This window comes from Triturus cristatus, chromosome 4_1, assembly GCF_964204655.1.
Source record: "Triturus cristatus chromosome 4_1, aTriCri1.1, whole genome shotgun sequence".
NCBI classification, from domain to species: Eukaryota; Metazoa; Chordata; class Amphibia; order Caudata; family Salamandridae; genus Triturus; species Triturus cristatus.
Window position 1 is genome coordinate 1,335,506,679 of NC_140585.1, and position 20,870 is coordinate 1,335,527,548.

The 20,870-nt window shown below is 43.3% G+C and overlaps 1 protein-coding gene across 11 annotated transcripts in view; it reads right to left on the bottom strand.

Moving 5' to 3' along the window:
- The window catches only part of PDE4DIP (phosphodiesterase 4D interacting protein), a 1,321,554-nt gene that overhangs the window by 200,222 nt on the left and 1,100,462 nt on the right, over positions 1-20,870 (bottom strand). The gene's annotated exons all lie outside the window — the stretch shown is intronic.

Here is a 20,870-nt window from a genome sequence, read left to right on the forward strand (position 1 = left end):
ATTTTATTGCATAAGGAAGCAGGGAGTAGTATTGTGCCCACTTGAGTTGGGAGCTGGTCGCAGGGTCTGGCTAATGACAAGGCCTATGAACAGTTCCTACTGTGCATAGCTAAAAGCTGTGCATGGTGTGGGATGGAGGCCTACACTGGTTGAATTTTGATAGACATATGTTATCAAAAACACATAAATTCTTCATTGTTATGATGAATTCATGGTAGGATGGTTATAAAACACATTTACAAGTGTTTAGAATGCCTCTGAAATTCATTGCAAATTGAAACCAAAATAACACTGAAATGTGTAAGTCATTTAGCTCTAGAGCAGCATTATTTTGATTCCATCCTAAGATACTGTAGGAGTGCATTATATCCGTGTGAGTCAGCACTCAAATATATTCTGTTTGACAAATGGTACTAAGAAAATGATGGAGTATTGCATATTTAAGGTACTCCATGTAAAACGAATGAACTTTATAGGTTATGTGGTTAGATACATATATATTAATACTCTGAGAGAAAACTAAGTTCATTATGTGTTTCATATTAAAATTAATAGTATGAGTTGTATGTGCAGACTAATGTTTAGGCATTTATGTATATAACAAGAAATTAGTTTAACATTGGTGTATATTGAAATGGCATGTTTATGTAATCGTTTGCAATGTATTCATGCGTTAGGAAACTGCATTTTTTATGTGCCTTGAAATGTGCATGTATTTGTAACCTTGTGCATCATTAAGTCGACATGAATTTGCGACCTCAAGCATAGTTTTAGTACAAGCTCATGTTTAAGTTTAACATTTATTTTGTATTTGAGCTTCAATGTAGAAAGTGTCTACTTGCATTTTTGTTTCCACTGCATGTGTGGATAAAGCCTCATTAGTTTGGAAAAAAGGGTTTTAATTAGTTAAATAGCAGGGTATGAGAAGATGGATCTTGGCAAGGAGAAACATGGTAACGAGCAAGAAGGCGAGTTCCCATGGAGGAGGAGACGAATGACGAAGGATGAATGGAGTACCAATTTATCGATGTGGGAAAGGTGGAGCCAGAAACCAATTTGAGCCTGGATCACGGAAAGCTACTGGAGATGTGCACGTGATGTACCTAGAACGCAACTAATATCTTATGCTGTAACATAGTGAGAGTCAGAGAGACATTTTAGGACTTCATGTGGTACACACCTCTGCTTCTGCTTTGTGTGGATTCATGCTTCATCATGACCGTTGGTTGGAGTTTCTTTTACTGAAGACTCTGACAGCTGTAATCTAATATTCATTTCTAATATTAATTTGTACTCAATGCTTCTTAGTTTAGGGTTGTCCCTTGGAAGGCAGTGTAGGAAGAAATAACGTGCTCATGTTTACCTTTGAAAATTAATTGATGCAATTTAATGTTCAAATCTTTTTCCTTATCACTTGCATCATCATCACTGAACTGGTTGTATGCTTTTTGTTATGTTATTTGGAATCATTCTGTTTGCCCAATATTTCTATAGATAATGTTAAAGCTGTTAAAGTTGATTTATATCAATCTGTTTCTGAATTTATAATTTAGAGCTCATTAATCCCAATCCTAGTTGTGGAGTAGTTATTGTGTAACCAAAATAATTATACTGTAATGAGATGCAATTGTGATTGTTTCCTCCCGCTTACCTCTCAAGCAGCTAAAAAGAGCATTTAGTTGAGTGGGGATGTTTAAGTGAGCCCGAGCTCTCTCTTTCTACAATCCAGATCTCATACAACAGCCATGCAGATCATAACTCACACGCCTAATACAATGTTCATGACTTCACCTTTGGTGTCCTAGGTGTAATTAAAGCTTTCAGGTCAGTTTATGTATAATAGTACCATTAACCCAATCCATAAGCCAATTATGGATATAGCGTTTTTTATTGGTGTGGGTGTGTTTTCATTTAATGATATTGTGCTTTTAGGTGTATAAAATTGTCAGATTACAAGCATAACATTTGGTTTGCGAGATATGGTTTGCATGCCCATGTTTGGGTGGTGATCCACTCCTTGTTCAGATACAGACACATGGGTGTTTCACGTAAACAGGTGATCGCCTGTCACGTTTCTAGGTTAAGCATGGATTATGTAAATGAGTTCCATTTAGATTTGTTTTATGAAAAGGTACCTGAAGGTGAGCAGAGCATGGCCTGTAGTACCATCTATGCTTCTCTGCAAAGTCCAAAACGCCTGCCATACTAGAGATGATATCTCCCATCGAAATGAACCTGAAAGGCAGCAGATGGCTTCCTGGAGATGGGAGGAAGTCGGACACTGAAAGGCATGCTCCTGAGGGGTAGGGGAGTCTACAGCAGCCAAATCATTACTTCAGATTCGAAGCCAAGCCCCTTGGCTCTACTAACTATGCCTCAAGTAATCAAGGAAGGTTTTGGCCTGCATTCAGGGCAGTGGACCACATTGTTGTGCCTTCTTCTTGAACCCAAGATGCCTCCACAGTGGAGACAGTGGTGTCATGTCAGTTGGTGCACCATGATCCTGAACAAGAGTGGGAATGGAGCAGGAGAGAGCTCACTTAAGGCAAATAAATGGATAGAGCCTATAAGGTGGAAGATGCCTTCCACACTGGAGTGTGCTATGGGATCAGGTGTTGTCAGTGGAGGTTCCTGCCCAAGGGCGGAGGCTCATCGCCCCGCCTGCTACGAGCGCAGCAGGTACATGTAAGGGTCATTACCAATAATTACGACCAGCTCTGTTCTAGCGTGAGTGTCGGACATGTGGGGGTGGGGCTGATGGCAGCAGCAGGACTGTGAAGATGTTACAACTTTTTGTCCTAATTCAAACTCTTTGAAGAAAATTGCACAACAAACCAGGTATTTGATTGAAAATCTGGATCCATCATTGAAAAATCTTCCCTTGTTTGCAATGAGGGAAGGAGAGGAGTATCTCCAACCAAATTGTAAGAGCATCGTTACCAAATATTTCACCCAAAAATACTATACAAGAGCATTTAGGATTACCACCAATCTTAGGTCATCATAAATGCGGCATGTGTATTTGCTGCGAGAAAACCATTGAAGGAACACTTTTTTCCTACAACAACATACATTGGAAACATGAGACCTTTAATAACTGTAAAACAAAAAATTTGATTTATGGGATCCTTTGTCCATGCCCCAAATTGTATATTGGAAAAACATCTCAGGAGGCACACATCAGAATTACCCAACACAAATCACATATTAAGAAAAATGTACTAACTGCTCCATTAGTGAATCATTGGCGCAATCACAACCACCAAGAACAAGATATTACCTGGACAATAATTTCTAAAGTTGACCAAGATGTGCGCGGAGGCGACATTGAACAAAAATTAAGCAGACGAGAAGCTTTACCTATTGTTAAATTTAATAAAGCCATAGACGGTCTTAATGAACTATCTGAAATTTATAAACTGTAATTTCAAGTTCACCATCGATTACACTACCAACTTACTTACTTACTCGACCAATAACTGGTTGCCTCTATCACTGAGTTTTTGAGGCTCTCCCTTATGTTTTTAAACTATACAGTCCATGAGTGGCCGTTGTTGAGAAGTACTGATTTCTTTTGGATATGGCGCTTTTATCGATATGCATTCCTACCGATGTTTTCGTTTGACAACAGCCTTTGAAAAATCATGGGAATGCCATTTGATCTATTCCTTACAGAATAATGTAAAAAGATTAGTGAGCATCTAATATAAGACTAGGTAGTATTTCCTTGATTAAAGATCTTTTTTTCATATCTGAAAAAGATGCCCGCGAGATGCAATTCATCCCTTTTAGAGATGCCGTTTCCAATAAATAACGGGAGTCAAATACAACTTCGGGCTGTGCCGAGTGCAGCGACTTGTGAAAACTTTATTATCCCTCCAAAAGACATCAAGCCTAACTGGCCATATCTCTTTAAGTTCACTCGTAGATGCAGGTTATATTGCTGGCACGCCTAAGGCCCTCAGCCAATTACGCGACGCATTCAGAATCAGGTGGCTCAATTCAACTAATCGCGTATGTATAACACGGAATTTTTTTACCAAATTTAAGCACACTACCCTGACAAACCCTCCACTCTAAGACTCAGCCCGGCCAGCTTCAAAGAATTTTTCAAAAGCGACACTATGAAATAAAAGGTATTGCGCATTGAAAAACAACCTTTTTGTCTGCTGCCATCAGGCCCGGACTGGCAATGCCGGGCACCGGGCAATCCCCCGGTAGGCTGCCAGGGGTGGGGGCCGGTTTTTGGGCCGGGGGCCGGTTTTTGGGCCGGGGGCCGGTTTTGTTGCTCACTGTTTGCTCTGTACTGTCTCTGCTGCGTGACTGCGTCTCCCTCGCTCGGTGCGGAAAAAAGCAAAATTTATGAACACAATTAATGAATTTAGTGCTGACTGTAGGTCAGTGCTGGATAAATAGCGCGGTGCGCTGAAGTCTCCACCGCCGCGTCTGCGCTGCCTGCTCTTAGTCGCAGACTCGCAGTTCACCCACCTTAGGGGGGTGGGGCGGGTGCGGCTGTTGGTGGTGAGTTGACACATGCGCATTGGAGCTCACGCAATAAAAAGTGCGCGTGATCCCCAGGTTCCAGAACGCAGGCTGCAGCAGAGACTGAGACCTTGACGAGTCGACCAGAGGCCCTCTCTCGCCACCCCATAATTTAATTTATTTATAGCCCCCTAGCCCCTGCCTGTCCCAGTGTGTCCCAGTGCCGCCCGCCGCCAAGTGAGTGTTGTTTTTGCATTTTTGCTAATTGCATTTTCAATCAGATAATGCACAGCAGTAGGAGCGCGGGGTCAACGGGTAGGGATCGACCTGGTATTCTCTGATTGTCGTGTTCACCGAGCTCAGGTTTGTGTATGTAAGTTACGTAACAGAGCAACAGGAGAATCCAGATCAGAGTCTGATCTGGATTTTCCTTTTGCTCTGTTACATAACTTACATACACAAACCTGAGCTCGGTGAACACGACATATGGGCAACTGCGTGCATTGTTCCGTCCTATGGTGTGGTGGCACTGTAGTGTCAGGGCAGTGTTCCTGGTGCGGGGGAGTCGCGACTCAAGACCGGGCTGGAGCGGGCCAGAAATTTCAAAAGCAAAAGGGGCCTAAGGAAGTAAGGGGCAAGGGGGCTACTACTAGGCACAGGGAGCGAGGTGGTGGCTGGCCTCAGGCCTGGCACTGCAGCCAGCACGGGTTTAGGATTATCGCCTACTGCCTGACACGCGACGCTGCTCCCTGACACTAAAAGCCGCAGGACTGGGTGACTGTCCAGCGCTGATTGACAGTCTAGTTCACGGTGCGATGTGCGTCCCCTGTCTCATTCCTCTCCTTTCTTTTATTTGCTCCCCTGTGAAATGGATCCAAAAAAAAAAACACTTTTGTTGGAAATGTCGTATTTTTCTGTTATTTTATTTCCAAGGTGCAGCTTCGGGAATAAAAGGTTAAAATATGATAAAATAACTAAATAAAGTAAGACAGAGTGGTAGCAAGCTGGCCAGATTGATTTTATTAACACCCAAACACATTAGCGTCACTTTTACAGAGTTTGCCAGTGAAGCGCTATTTTTGTTTTCTTGTCTTTGTTTTTCCTGGGCTTGCACCTAGTGCACCAATCCTGGAGGTGCTGCAATGTGTGGATTGGAGAAAAGAAATGTGTACTGCGGCTCTGCGTCCAGGGATGTGGTCTTTTTTACCCTACTACTGCTTACATTTTGTAAGGATATAAGCAATGGACGTTAAAATGGGTCCATTCAGGGCCTTGTTGTCATGTCCTCAACTTTTCAGGCAAAAGCACTCACTGATTTCTGAATAGTGAGTGTAAAAGCGCTAAGCTAACCATGTTGTTCCTGCTTACATTTCACATGGTTTGCTAATTTTGCATTCCCTTTGAGTGTTTGCTTTTCCAGGATGTTGTTACTATTTTTTGTAGGCCACATATTGCTCTTGTCTAGTGCGTCATTTAAATTGAGCCACATCCAGGTGTTTATAGCCGGCAACAATTGGGTTGTAATTGAAGGTAGTGTGAGTTTTTCTCAGTGGGGCAGTATGGTTTTCAGTGGGGGAGAGGATGTGGCACTATGGCCAGAGCTGCTGAATTTGGAACTGGTGAACCAGGTTCAGCCTTAATAACCAGTCCATTAGACCACTCTCCTGAGTGAGCACAACCCATGCTAGACCTTAGAAGGCTTCGCAAGACCTTAGAAACTCTGGTGTCTTAGCACCAGCAGGCGGATCCTAGCAGTGGCAAGTGTGGTTTAACCTTCAAGGCTTGTCCACCACAATCCATACTGAAGTTCACCTCCAGTCTTGCGGGCAGGCCTATGAAGCAGCACACCCTAGAACAGTGACTGTCATTGAGGTCACAGGACCCTTGAAGGGCCAGCTCTAGGGCAGTGCAACCGGTGTGACCGCACCGGGTGCTGACTTTGGGTGGAGGCATTATGTTTGCAAGTATATTAAGATTTTAAAAGCGCTTGCTGCCTCCTTCCTGGCCTCCAGCAATTTTCGGCATCAATAAAAATGGCATGATGAATCTGGTGTTGAATGTTCTTCCTAGAGAGAGATCTGCATATTGTTTAGTGGAAGTTTTGACTTATGGAAAGGTAGCTCAGAGTGTTAATGTGCCTGCTGCAAAGAACATGTACCATGCAGATCACAAAGTGCACATAATGTAAATAGGTCAGTGGGCTACTGCTTTTGTCAGAGAGATCCTATTGTTACTTGCAGTTAATAAGTTAAAATCCTAACATAGAACAGTGAGCTATTAATGCAAAGGGCACCACCAGTGCTAAGGCCGTCCCTGGCCTTGAGGGCAGTCTTCCTCACTGACCTGCCTGTGCCTGAGGCTGCGAGCAAGACTCCGGCTATGCTAGCAGGCTGCACCACTACCTACCAGGCCCGGTTCTAGAGGGTGGGCCAGGCCCACCAAACATGAGCCTCCTTAGCCCTCGCAGTCGCAGTGAATCTGCCACCGATGTACAACAACAATAAAAACTGTTAACTTGTGATTTACGATCCTGCTGCAGAGCAACCATTTGTCGGTTGGTAGTTCGTAAATGCAGATAAACTGAATTTTATGGGAATAGCTCAGTGGGTTACTACCTCTGTCACAGATATCCTTGTGTTACTTGCAGTTCAGAAGTTAACATAAGACAGTGACCAATGAACTGTCATAAAAAAACTGCATACAAACTTCGCTTTTTTGTGTTGTGATGTAGTTAGAACTTCTCCATTCTTTCATTATTCTAATGTTACTAATAAGAGTTTGTTTGGGCAGTTATACATTTTTATCAGTAAAGCCAACCCTGACCACTGGAGTACTCTTTAAATCCTGACTTTGTGCTTCTCCGAGTCCCGACCAAACCCCTGTAAAATATACTGCCCACCAGAATGGATGAAGTGATTTCTACACCTTGTAATCCTCATTAGCTTATGTGACATTTCGCGTAAACTGATTTTGATTTATTGTCTCTGTATAATGTGTGCTGCTGTTATGTAAAGTACTGTGACACCTTACACTGATATGAGTAGTGCTATACAACGAATGGAATGGGTATGAGAGGGGCAACGGAGAGATAAGGGGCACTAGTGGAGGGTGGCAGTGAGGGAATACCAGGAAGAGGTCATGGGGTGGGGGGAGCTACAGAGAGATGAAGGGTGTGGGTGGCAGACAGTGAGGGAGGGTGGCAGTGAGGGAGTCAGAGGAGGAGGTCCCGGGGTGGGGGGGAACTACAGAGAGCTGAGGGGCACTAGTGGAGAGTGGGAGTGAGGGAAACCGAGGTGGAGGTCATGAGGTGGGGGAACTACAGGAGAGATGAGGGGTACTAATGGAGGGTGGCAGTGAGGGAAGCCAACGAGGATGTCATGGGGCAGGGGGAACTACAGAGCGATGAGGGGCAATAGTGGAGGGTGGCAGTGAGGGAATCTTATGAGGAGGTGGGTCACAGGCTGGAAGGGAACTACAGAGAGATGAGGGGCACTGGTGGGGGTGGCAGTGAGGGAATCCGAGGAGGAGGTCACGGGGTAGGGGGGGAACTACAGACAGATGAGGGGCGCTGGTGGAGGGAGCGGTGAGGGAATCTGAGTAGGTCATGGGGTGGGGGGCTACAGAGAAATGAGGGGCACTAGTGGAGGATGGAAGTGAGGGAATCTGAGGAGGAGGTCATGGGGTGGGGGGGCTACAGAGAAATGAGGGGCACTAGTGGAGGATGGCAGTGAGGGAATCCGATGAGGGGGTCATGGGGTGGGGGGAAACTACGGAGTGATGAGGGGTGCTGGTGAAGGTTGGCAGTGAGGGAATCTGAGGAGGAGGTCATGGGGTGTGGGAGCTACGGAGAGATGAGGGGCACTGGTGGAGGGTGGTAGTTAGGGTGTCTGAGGAGGAGGCCATGAGGGGGAGTGGCTACGGAGAGATGCTTTATTTTAGCACTATTTACAAAACTCAGGATATAAAAATCATTTAATGTTTGCACATTGTCTTGTACACTTTTTACTCTGAACCTTTGCACAATTGTTTGAAGTTAAGTGCGTTTTTAAATGTCTTTATGCTATTTTATATGAAGAATAAATTGTTTATATTTATATTCATGTTTTGTGCTCGACATTTCATTTTTTAGTGTTCTCTGTAGGAATGTCTATGTTTTATGACTGTGTATCTTGGTGCTCCTTAAGGTAATCATTTACTATGATTTAAAAGTTAATACAATCCAATATAATATGTAATGAAAAATGTGTTGAAAAATACTTTTTTTTTTTGGCCTTTCTGTCTCCCAAATTTCTTGTGTGGGGGGGACAAGTTCAACCCCCCCAAACTCCCCCTAATAGTGGTTGCTCACTGCGCTTGCTCGTTACACACCATGTGGGGGCTGGTCTCACTTTTATTTCTCTCTGATTTACTACTCGTGCCTATTTTTGGTGCTCTCTGAAAGAATGTCTATGGGTACATATGACTGGGTGGGTAACCTGGTGCTCTTGAAGGTCATCATCTACTATTTACTGTGGTTTGAAAGTTGATACAATTGAATATGTAATGAAAAATGTGCTGTAAAATTCACCATTTTGGTCGGTTGTTTTCCAAAATTTTCTTGGGGGGAGAACCCCCCCAAACCCCCCTAGTAGCGGTCGGGCTCGCTCGCTGCGCTCGCTCGCTACGCGCTGGACGGAGGCTGGTCTGCAAAATTTGACGGGGGCTGGTCTGCCAAATTTTGCCAGGGCTGATTTCAGTTCCCAGTCCGGCCCTGGCTGCCATAACTGCAGCTTGCTTCGTTACATTCATCGTTTGAAATTCGATCTCATGACCCCTCAAGCTTTTTAAGACTTAAATATTCCTACTGTTTTTTCAGGTATTGGCGCCGTGAGTAGGCCGGCCATACTGCAAAAAACGATAGAAACAAGGTATCTTTCTTCACTCCTTTGTACTAAACTATGGGAGTAGATACACGGTTTTTACTGTTTAGCTGGAGGGCTGATTAGTTCATTCTTTTTTTCACAGGGCTTTGACAGCCTTTTAAAACTATTCTAATCTGTGGAAGGGGGTTGCAGGCTGGGGAGTTTGTTGGGGTTTGTCTGCACAACATAGCTCCCACATGCCTATTGGTACTTTAAGTCAGTGGTTCCCAAACGTTTTTGACCTGCGGCTCCCTTGACCTATTGGCCATTGCCCATGGCTCCCCACTGTTACTTTTTGTGGATGGTGGGTTGATGTAAGCCCGGCGTCCAGAGTACTTGCATTTTTCTCCCTGAAAATAATTGGGATGAAGCTGATGAAGGTATTATAATCATATGCGCAGGGTGTTTCATATTACTAAGGCGGCACCCCTAAAAAAATATTCCTAGTTACACTTCTTTGCCTGTGCCTATTTTAGAGTACCCTCTGAAACTTTTTATCCCACTTACAGTGCTAGATAGCAACCCTATGCATGTAGGCCCCATTGCCAAAGTGTTTCTCTGCTTGAATAATATGTGCATGCACTTCCATTTCTACCCATGTCATACGTGCCAACACACCTGTCTCAAGTGGGAGACTCACGATTTTTTAAACCACATTTTTGCTGTCTCCTCCCTAAAATTGCCTCTAAATCAATGCAAGTAAAATAAATTCCTCTGATTTTTTTTTTACATCCCTCTTTCTTGCTTCCAAATGTTGGCATTATGCCATATATGGTGTTTTACTTCCCTGTGCTCAAGGAGAGAGACGGCCTATCTAGAAATGTGTGGTAACTGAAAGAAATGTGTACTGGAAGGACCTATGATTCAAGTACAAATGTCAGTACTTAACAATACTTAGTGTGTTTAATAGGCAGGCCAACTGCACTTTCCTGATAACTTGCGTTGGTGTAAAATGCGTTTGGAAAAAAACAAACTATTAACGAGTATAAGAAAATAAATCAAGCATCTTCCGCTCACTTTGGGAGTTTTGGAGCATGGGGATCCAGTGAAATATGGAGGTCATCTCCCTTGACATGCCATCAATTAAGCACTACATTTACAGCTTTAGGCATGTCACTTACAAATCATCTACATCATGCGTTTAAGTCTAATTAGTTTAACTGAAGACCCTTCAACATTAAATGCATTGAAGTGCTTGGTGCACGGCTCCCCTGGCTAGGTTTTACAGCTCCCCAGGGAGCCACGGCTCCATCTGGTTCTATAGATTCAATAGCCTTTAAGCAGATGTATTACTGGTGTTTCTGTTGAAAGCAATCTCAGTCTTACATAGATGTGAAAAACATATGTCTTATTTGGTAGATTCAACTTCAGCCCTAGGATGTCTGCAGAGGAAGTACTCATGACTTTCTGTTAACCAGGTTTCTTGGAATAGGCAGAGGTCATAATTCCCAATATATTCCTGCCAGCCGGGATCTAAAAGTTTTTGCTTAAGCCCAGCTACATTCCAAGAAATCATCTTTATGTTTTCTGGGAGTGCCTCAAGATTCCAGCCCGGGTCATATTCGGATTGCATATTTTCACTGGCCATAATGCCAGGTGGCATTCTACTATATGTATGGATATTGTGTGCTTCCAGTTGGCAAGTCACTAAGGTGGTGCAGACAATATCGGGGTTAGTTGATATAAATTCAGTCCTTTCATTAGTATTGTCCCACATAACCAGTCAATCTACTAAATCCAGGTTGTTGGATTCCTGAGGGGCAAATAAGGGGTCATCATTATTCTCGGGAATGCTTTTATTCTGCATAAAGCTGTTTCTAGATTCCACCAAAGAGTGTGTGCGTAGATCTAGGGCTATCAGGCTGTCTGCAATAAATCTAGATTGAAAAGCTTGTTTTATATCATCCATATTCCCAATTCCCTGCTGCAGTCGTTCAGCTTTAATTATGTCAGATCTTATAACAGATAAGCATCGACGCCTGTACCTGATCCAATGTACCGCTTTATTCTTTAAAAAATCCTCGCCCTCTCTATCGCCCTGTTTTAATCTGGGGACGTTTATCATAAATACATTGTAGGCTCCTTTCTTGTGCTGGTTGGGATACATGGTTTTCTGTGGGACAAGGAGGATCTTATTGTTTATACATGGCTGTAATTGGTCAGGCCCCCTTGGTGTATCCCATAATTCAGCCAACTATCTTTGATTAGTGTAGTTTTGAGATTAGTTAAAATGTGGGTTGTAAGAGGCCTTTGTAACTTAAGTCCTGCACATCGCTTGTCATTTCTGGTGTTACTGGTGGATAGTTAAGATGGCTGGGGTGATCAGCACTCACTAAATGTGGTCTGAGAAGATCTGTTTAAAGTAGTCTTTGTGGCTGCCCATCCTGGGAGTTGCAGCCTTGAGTGGTGTTTAATTTCTCAGAGGGATATTCCTTATCACTTCTTGCATTGTCACTTTTGGAGATGCTATTATGTAAGAGTTGGCCCCAAATTATTTTTTTAGGGCTAATACCTCATCGTTCAGGAGATTCAAATTTTTCATGCAACTCTGTGATCTGTTTGGTATTCTCTTTCATCCGGGTTTGCACTGCCTTATCCTTACTACTACTTGTTTTAGGCTTGCATTATTGGCCCAGCTTAACTAATCCTAGACTTCCTTGATCTTCTAATGCGGTTAAAGGTGCATATCTATTTGAGCAATTTACTGTTATTGTCTCACCATTGGTATTCCCATCTTTTGTAGGGACTAATGTGCCAGACTTAAGAGCACTAGTTTGGAGAGAGTAGTCCACCTCATAGTTTGCAGAGGGCATTGAAGACGCTGAAATCTGCTGCCCTATCTCTCCGGAGACATGGTGAACAATGATATTTTGTACGGGGGTTTGGGCAGTTGGTCTTACCCTGTTTATTGCAATAGGCAGTTATCTTTTTTATGCCTTCATTAGTCAATTTCTTCCCATTAGACAATATTGCTGCTGTTTTCTCTGATTTAACTGTCTTAGTTATTTTTCCCTTGCCCGCTACAGTTTATGTAGCCTTTCTTTTTCCCATTTTCGGGGAGTGCTATAGTGTGTTCTCTGCTCCTATTATTATTACACTTGATGCTGGATCAGCTTTTCTCAAGTTATTCTTCCCATGTAAGGCCTAAACAGATGCATCACCATAAAACTATAGTAGCTACTAGCTCAGTGTGGGAAATTAGATCAACGGTTCAGGCAAACAATTGGAAAGCTAATTATGTCTATCAAGAAACAGATGAAAAGGGGGGTTTTAAGACAAAGTCCTGACTTCCCTCACACATATGATAGTCAATAGTAGATTATACCAATGATCTTAAGTGAGTTCCAATTTCTAAATGTCCACCTACTTGTGAGCAAGGAAGTCGCAAACCATACGATTAAGAAGAGCCAAGGGGGGGGGGGGGGTGGTGGCCCTTCCTTGCCTTTTCCTGTCGCTGACGGGCACGGACGGGCCCACCCTTGGCTTGGGCTTTGCTCGGGTGCGACCCGTGCATGTCCTGCACCACAGGGGAGAGGCAGCGCTTTATGTGTGATGGACATGCCTCCCCCAAGCCATCAGCAGCAGTTGCACCCTGGGACAGGAAATCCCACCAGGGTGAGTAAAGTGCGGGCAAAAACTTAGAGCAGTTTAGGCAGCCCCCCAATGCCCCAATGTGCAATGGACGCGGCTCCCCCACATAGTCAGTGGCAGTGGCACCCTAGGCAGTTTGGGCAGCCCCCCAATGTCAACAGCAGCACCAGACTCACCCACAGTAAAAAGTCCAAAACCAGGTGATCCAAAAAGCAAAAAATTGAGCATATTAAATGGGCAGCACCCATCTTGTAACACACAGTATCAGACCTTGAGGGACCACTAAATCTGTGCATGCTAGACCGATCATTGCATACATCCTGCAGCATAGTCAGGCCAAACAAGTGGTCCAAACATCCAAAAAACAGAGGCTATACACATTTGAAGACCACATGATACACATTGCAGCCAACTATTCCTTTGAGACCAATGTAAGAAAGAAAAAGGTTCTATCTTTATGCCCCAGACTCTGCAATTGGGACATAAAGTTTGGCTGCTCATGCTCATCACAGTCTATTGCAAAACTATGGAATATATGAAGCTAGCTGACCTTGAAAGACTATTGGATAATACAAAGAGAGGCACTGATCTTGGCAATATGTGATTAGTAGGGATACTTATACTCTTATCCTGATTAAAGACTAAAACTCTTCTCATTCTTTTCAAGGAGCTCTACCATTCAGACCAAACTGATACTACAAGACAAGTAGGACAGTTCTTTGACTACCTCCTGGCCCAAGAATCATAGATGAAGGGAGACAATAGCCGGAGGGGGAAATAACATAGGCAACCTTCCATAAAATAAATCTCCAGAGACGATGGATTTTCTAGAGAATGTTAAAGAATTGAGAAAACCTCTGCTGACTAATCCTGGACATGTGGCCTTTTTTATGTGTAGACCGTAGGCTGCTTTCACTCCTCCTCTAACGAAGCCCTGACCAATGTGATCCCCAAACCCGGGAAGACATTACGTACTATGCTAAGTACCGCCTCTTTTCGATAATAAGCAAAGGTCTATAAACACGAGCAGTTAGTTAGAGAAAGGTAACCCCCTTAAAAGTTCTATTTTAGGTCAGGGATCAGGGGGAAAATACTATAAACAAAGCTGATAAGTATCCCTCTGGACCTATATTACTTTTACTTAACAATTAATTTTTTGTGGGTTCACATGAAGAAGAGACCACCAATTGTTTATTTACATTCCAACTGATGAATTTATTTTTATAAATTGTTTTTAAGATATTTTACTTGTTTATATACATTTTTACTTATTTATATACATTTTTCTCAAATATACATCGGATTATTTTCTTTTTCCTAAACACAACATATACAGTGATATTTTGAATTGCTCTGTGCTTATTCAATTTTATCAACACAATACTTAGAGATATAAGCTAATACTTATTGTGAAAAACCTCTCTCCTATGATTTGAGAGAAATCCCCACAGCACTCACTCCTCTGCTCATACCACATGCATTTCACTATCATACGACACATTCACACTACACCCCAGATATGCACCAACGATGTTGCTGGACTAGCCAGGGCTGGGCCAAATGCTCGACCCTTTGATTATGATGCACAATACTAGGGTGTGACACTCTGTCTGGTCGACGCACGTTTCGGTGGATCTAATTTCTTTTCTTGCCGCCTTCTTCAGGACCTGTTGTTTGCGAGTTTATCGCGGGCAAAGATGAGGGGATTGTTATTCTGTTTTATGCTGTTTATTCAGGTAGTGAAAGTCTTCCGCTCAGTTAATATTACTGATGTCGTTCTTCTTCTTTCCCAATATGGTCAATGCTTTATCAGACCGGGTTGCGATCCTAAGAGTCAGTTTCGCATATCATCGTAAATGTATTTGTTCTCTCTTTTCCCTTCCATTTTTTCAAGCCTTTCTCACAATGTTCATGGCTCACCAGCCCTTAAAAACTATTCTCGGTGCTTTATAATATAGTCTTTTTTGTGAACAGCGAGGTATTACTTCTTCCCGTTTCTTGATTCTTCGTGTAATTGCGTTGTACCGTAAAGGGATGGCTGGTACTAATCTCGTTTTGAGCTCTATCGGCGGTTTCGTATTCTCCTTCGGCAACTTGGTAAACAGACTCCGGCCTCCAAAGGTCCAGAGGGATACTTATCAGCTTTGTCTATAAACACGAGCAAACAGGCTGTGAAAGGTGATCCCTTCCCTGATTCATAATCTCAGGTGTGATTCATCCTAGGTAGGATCCTCGATGGAACATTTAAGAACACTTATTTACCTCCTATGGCAATGCAGAGATGCACTCAATGATTGTGGTGTCATTTCTATCAATGCCGGGAAGGTTTTTAACTGCATTGAGTGCAGATATTGATTTAGGGTTCTGGAAAGATTAGGTCTGAGAGGTGATTTTATTAGTAATATCAGATGGTTACATGACTCTCCACTAGCCAGATAACCTCTGGGGCATTTATATGAGAACCTTTCCCCATCAAGACGGGGACCATACAGGGATTATCACTTTCTCCCCCAATTTTCCCTACTTGCACTATGTTGACTATCCATTGTTCATGCTAGATCAAAGGTATCTACACCTCTGCTGGAGAATCAAAGGTGTTTCTCTGTACCGATTCTTTTCTTTTGACTACCTGTGTTCCCACATCTTCATTCCCTGCATTTCTTTCTTCAACTGAGGACTCCTCTAAATTTTTCAGCTATAGGAACAATTGGAGCAAATTTGAGATGCTTCCTATGTCATATAGGAGTTCGAGATCATACATCGTTGGCTATGGTTTCAAGCAGCTGAGAAGTAAACCAAAGTATCTGGGAATCTTGGTTAACACAGTATGGCCCAACATCATTTCAGACAATCTGAAATATCTGGTACAGAAAATGAATAGTGAATTTCGCAGATGGTCAGAGCTACATATTTCTTTCTGAAGTAAAGTGTTATTTGTCAAAATAGTTATTGTCTTCTACTTTTATTAGGTTATCGGCATGTTGCCCCTGACAATGACCCGCAACACACTATAATGCGTTGACTGAGACATTAAAACCCTTTTATTTAACAGAGATAGGCATAAAGTGAGCCTCTGAAACTTTATGCACACCAGGAGGTCTTAGGCTCCCACACATTGAATCTCTTTATTTCACACAACATCTCTCCCAACTAATCTACATACACAAAATAGTGGAACCCATGTCATTTTGGGTGCACATTGAAAGTGAGCATCTGCACCAATGTGATATAATCAAAACTATATTCCCAGGTTCAATCACTATACCAAATACTAGGATACCTGCTCCATACATAGCACATTGAACAAAACAGACCCTCTGGTACATGTAGCAGCACTACTTTGAGACAAAGCAGGCATAAATAGTGGCAGGCGGGCACCCACTAGACAACCTGGTCTCAAAGGGGTTTGTTACGGTGAACCAATGTATAGTGAGCAGTGCAATTCACCCTTTTCGAGAGTTACATACTGATTATGAGATAGATATGGCTCAGGGATGGAGATAACTACAACTGACAAAACGATCAAAACGTAGGATAAGAATGATACTGATGATATTCCCTGATTCTACAATTCACTCTTATCTTCAGAGATGGAGGAAGCCTGAATGAGTGGTACATGGACTGTATGATTGATTTGATTTGATTTGATTTTTAAACTTGTAGAGCGCACGAATGCCCAAAGGCGTCTTGGCGCTATTGTTAGATACAATTCATGCTTAACAGGGATATAGCCATGTTTTGACTGCCTTTCTGAAGGCCAAAAGCGTTGGGCTGCTTTTTATATTGATGGGTAGAAGGTTCCATAGCTTGGTTGTCCTCAGCAGGAAACTTCTTCCTCCCCACCTAGTCTGTCTGAACTTGGGTACTTGGACGAGTTTTGCGTTAATGGATCTGAGACTTCTAACTGGGACATATCATTTGAATTGAGTTCTCAGGAATTGAAGTCCCGAGCCGTGAAGTGCCTTATATGCCAGACACAAGGACTTAAATTGTATCCTTTTGTCCACGGGCAGCCAGTGTAGGTCCTTCAATCTATGAGAGACTGATTCGGATCTGGGAATGTCCACCACCAGTCTTGCTGCTGCGTTCTGGAGGCGTTGCAGTTTGGTTAGATGTTGGGTTTGAATCCCTGCATTTAAAGCATTGCCATAGTCCAATCTAGACATGGCAAGCGCCGTGACCACTGTTTTCCGTGAATCAAAGGGGATAAATGGGCATATTTTTCTGATCATTTTTAATATGTGCCAGATGGAGGATGACAGATTATTAGTCTGGGCATTAAAGGTCAGTTTATCATCGAATATAAATCAGAGATTTTTGACTTTTCCTACTGGGGTTGGGCAGCCGCCCAGATTATCAGGCCACCATTTGGGGGACCATAAATCAGCCTTAGTGCCCAGAAGCATGACCTTTGTTTTTTCGCCGTTCAGCTTTAAGCAGTTACACTGCATCCATTGGTTCACTTGTATCATGCAGTCCCTAAAACGATCTGCTGTTTCCTCTATATTGCCAGATACTGACACCACTATTTGTGTGTCATCAGCATACGAGACCGGTATGAACCCACATTTTCTAATGATTGAGGCCAGGGGAGCAACGTAAATGTTAAAAAGAGTGGGGTTCAGGGCCGAGCCCTGAGGTACACCACACGGTGCCCTGAAGGGGTTGGAAGCAAATTCTCCCAGAATGACTGAAAAGGTTCTATCTCTCAAAAAGGAAGACATCAGCAGACGAACAGAGTCTTGGATCCCCAGTTCATCCAGGCGGGTCAGGAGGATATCATGGTTCAAAGTGTCGAAGGCCGCCGATAGACCTAACAGGATCAAGGCGGCCTTCCCTCCTGCGTCTAGAATGTCCCTGAGACCTTCAGCTGCCATGACCAAGGCTGTCTCGGTACCGTGCTGCTCCCTAAACCCATATTGTGATTTATCCAGGTAATTTCTAGATACTATTAGGTCCTTCAATTGTTTGTTAATCAACTTCTCCAGCACTTTAGCTGGGAAGGGTATTCTAGAAATTGGTCGATAGCTACTGGGTTCATTGGGGTCCAGATTACTTCTTTTTAGCAGTGGGATGACTGATGCAATTTTCCAGGCATCTGGGAAGATCCCTGAATGGATTATCTCTGAGAACAAGCCATATAGCTGTTCACTAAGTATCTCTGGAAATAGGTGCATTATTATTAGGCGGGCAAGGGTCCATTGGATTACCGGATCTGATGGATTTTACCACCTGACAGATCTGTTCTACTGAAGGGACCGTAAAACAGAAACCCATTTTAGGGCTTAATGTATCTGGATCTGGATTAGGACAGTTTAATGAGGTCTTGGTAGTGTGGTTAGTCTTAAATAGTTTGTACACTTTAGAGACTTTGTCCACAAAGAGCTTTCCTAAGTTGTTACATAGTTCAGCGCTACTGTCCAGTTGATTCATGACAGGGGGATCTGCTAGTTTTTTAATTGTCACGAAGAGCTCCTTACAGGAGTTCTTAGCCTCTTTGATTTTTCTCGTAAAGTAATTGCTCTTTTCCCCTATAACAAGTTTCTTGTAGTCTGAAAATGTTTGGGCATAGTCACTTTTTAAATTTTGATCATAGTTGGATCTCCATTTTCTCTCAGCCCTTCTACATACTTGTTTTTGTGCCCTGAGTTTATCAGTGAACCAAGGTTCTGATGGCTTTTTCCGTTTTGGAACAAAACCTTTAGTAGGCACTACCGTATTTACCGCTGTCTTTATCCAAGAGGAAATCCTCTCGACTAGCTGATTACTGTCTGATGCAGGTTCAGGTTTAGTCCTGAGGAGTATTTCATGTAGCACCGGGGTGTTAATTTTAGCCCAGTCTTGGTATATGACTGACTTCTGACCCTTAAACATACCTGGCTGCTCCTGACTCACGGTGATCGGAAAGAAGATGGCTTTATGATCTGACCATGCGACAGGTAATATCTCTATGATTTCGAGGTTAGGGTTGGATGAGAAAATCCCATCCAGTGTGTGTCCAGCCACATGGGTACCCTGCTTAACAATCTGGTCCAGGGAAAACCCAGACATAGCATCGATCAGTTCGGCGGTATTATTGTCTGTATAACAGAATCAGCTCAGAACTGATCTCAAAACCCAATATCTCCAGCCTGAAACAATCCTGACAAATATAACACACACACTTAGAATGGTCAGAAATGATGGACACCACGGATAGGGCGAGAAAGCAAAAGACAAACAATTGATGGACTTCACCCCAGTCAAGAGATCTGGGTTAAAGTCATCATTCTTTTTTCCAGTCCAGGGAGGACCTGGCTTGGCAGTTCGGGCTGGACTGTTCCCATGTGGCACAGTGTCAAGACTGATTTGCATATGGCTGGGTTCAATCTGGAATGGCACGGTGAGCAAAAAAACTATGTATTTAGGCCCTGATCTCTGTACTGGGGTACACCTCGTCTGCGAACTCCCCCCTACCTCACTCCTATATACCAGTGATCATGGGAATTAGTAGGATCCCTTCTTCCCCAGTTTCACCCAGACTCCCTCAACAACTCACTTCTATCCACTCCTGTTCAACCTCAAAGTCTAATGACCCTAAACCCCTCAACTGCATGCTGCTTAATTGCCGGTCGGCCTCTTGTCACGCAACGGAAATCGCTGAAACCATCCTCAGTGAAAGCATTGACATCGCCTTTTTGACTGAAACTCCCACTCCTCATCAATCCTTGACATGCTTTCTCCACCGGGGTACTCCATCCTCAGAAAAGACAGAATTGATCAAATTGGAGGGGGCCTCGCTATAATTTATAAAGATGAACTTAAACTTTCTCCTGTCCATCACCAGGACCTATCCACTTTTGAATACCTTGGTGCTGAACTTACTACTCAGGGTTCCCCTCCTATCTGCCTGCATATTATCTACCATCCCCCTGGCAATCCTCTCTCCTTTGCTGAGGAGTTGTCCGATCTCCTTATTCAATCATCGCTCTCCAAATCTAGAAACCTCTTCCTAGGGGATTTTAATCTCCACTGGAACAAAACTGACGACCCCGCAGTTAACCTCATCAATGACTTTCTTGACATCAATGACCTGACGCAACTCTGCAAATCTCCAACTCACTCCAAAGGTGCCACCCTTGATGCTATTATCACTAGCAAGGAACTGGCTTCTCTTTCCCACATCATCCCCATTGACTGGTCAGATCACCACCTCATCCTCTTCACCATTAACAGCTCTATGCCACGTCCTCCCTCTTGCTCCAGCAAACAAAAGAAGCTAACCCAAAATCTTCACCTTATTCCTCCAGGCGAGTTGGAATCTACAATAAAAGCTCGACTACAGCTCTCCCCTCTGTCCCAAAGTGCCAGTGGTCTTACTGAACATTACAATAATTCTATCCTCGAAGTCCTTGACCAAATTGCCCCAGCCAAATTAAAACTCAAAAAGCTATTCCGTCCAAAACTTGGTTAAATTCTAACCTAAACAAGGAGAGACGAGCTCTCAGGCAGACTGAACGCATTTGGAGGAATCAACCTTTCACTTCGAATCTTGTCCTCCTCAGAGCTGCTAGGGACAACTACAAAAAACACATCTTTAACGAAAAAGCTTCCTTCCTCCGTTCTGAACTTGATCAGGCTAGAAATCGTCCTTGAGAACTTTTTAACATTGTCAAAAACCAAACTACCTCAGCCCCCCCAAAATTACTAGTTACGGTTGAGAGGTGTGAAGAAATTGCTAGCTTCTTTTCTGGTAAAGTCACCAAGATTGATCTATCCTTCGCCTTAACTCCCCCACCACATAGTCAACACCCCCTCCTTAACATTCCCCCTGTGCCTTCTTCCACTCCCTTCCCCCCCATGATCCCTCTCAACTCCCCCTCTCTATCACCCACTATGAACCTTACCCTACCGACC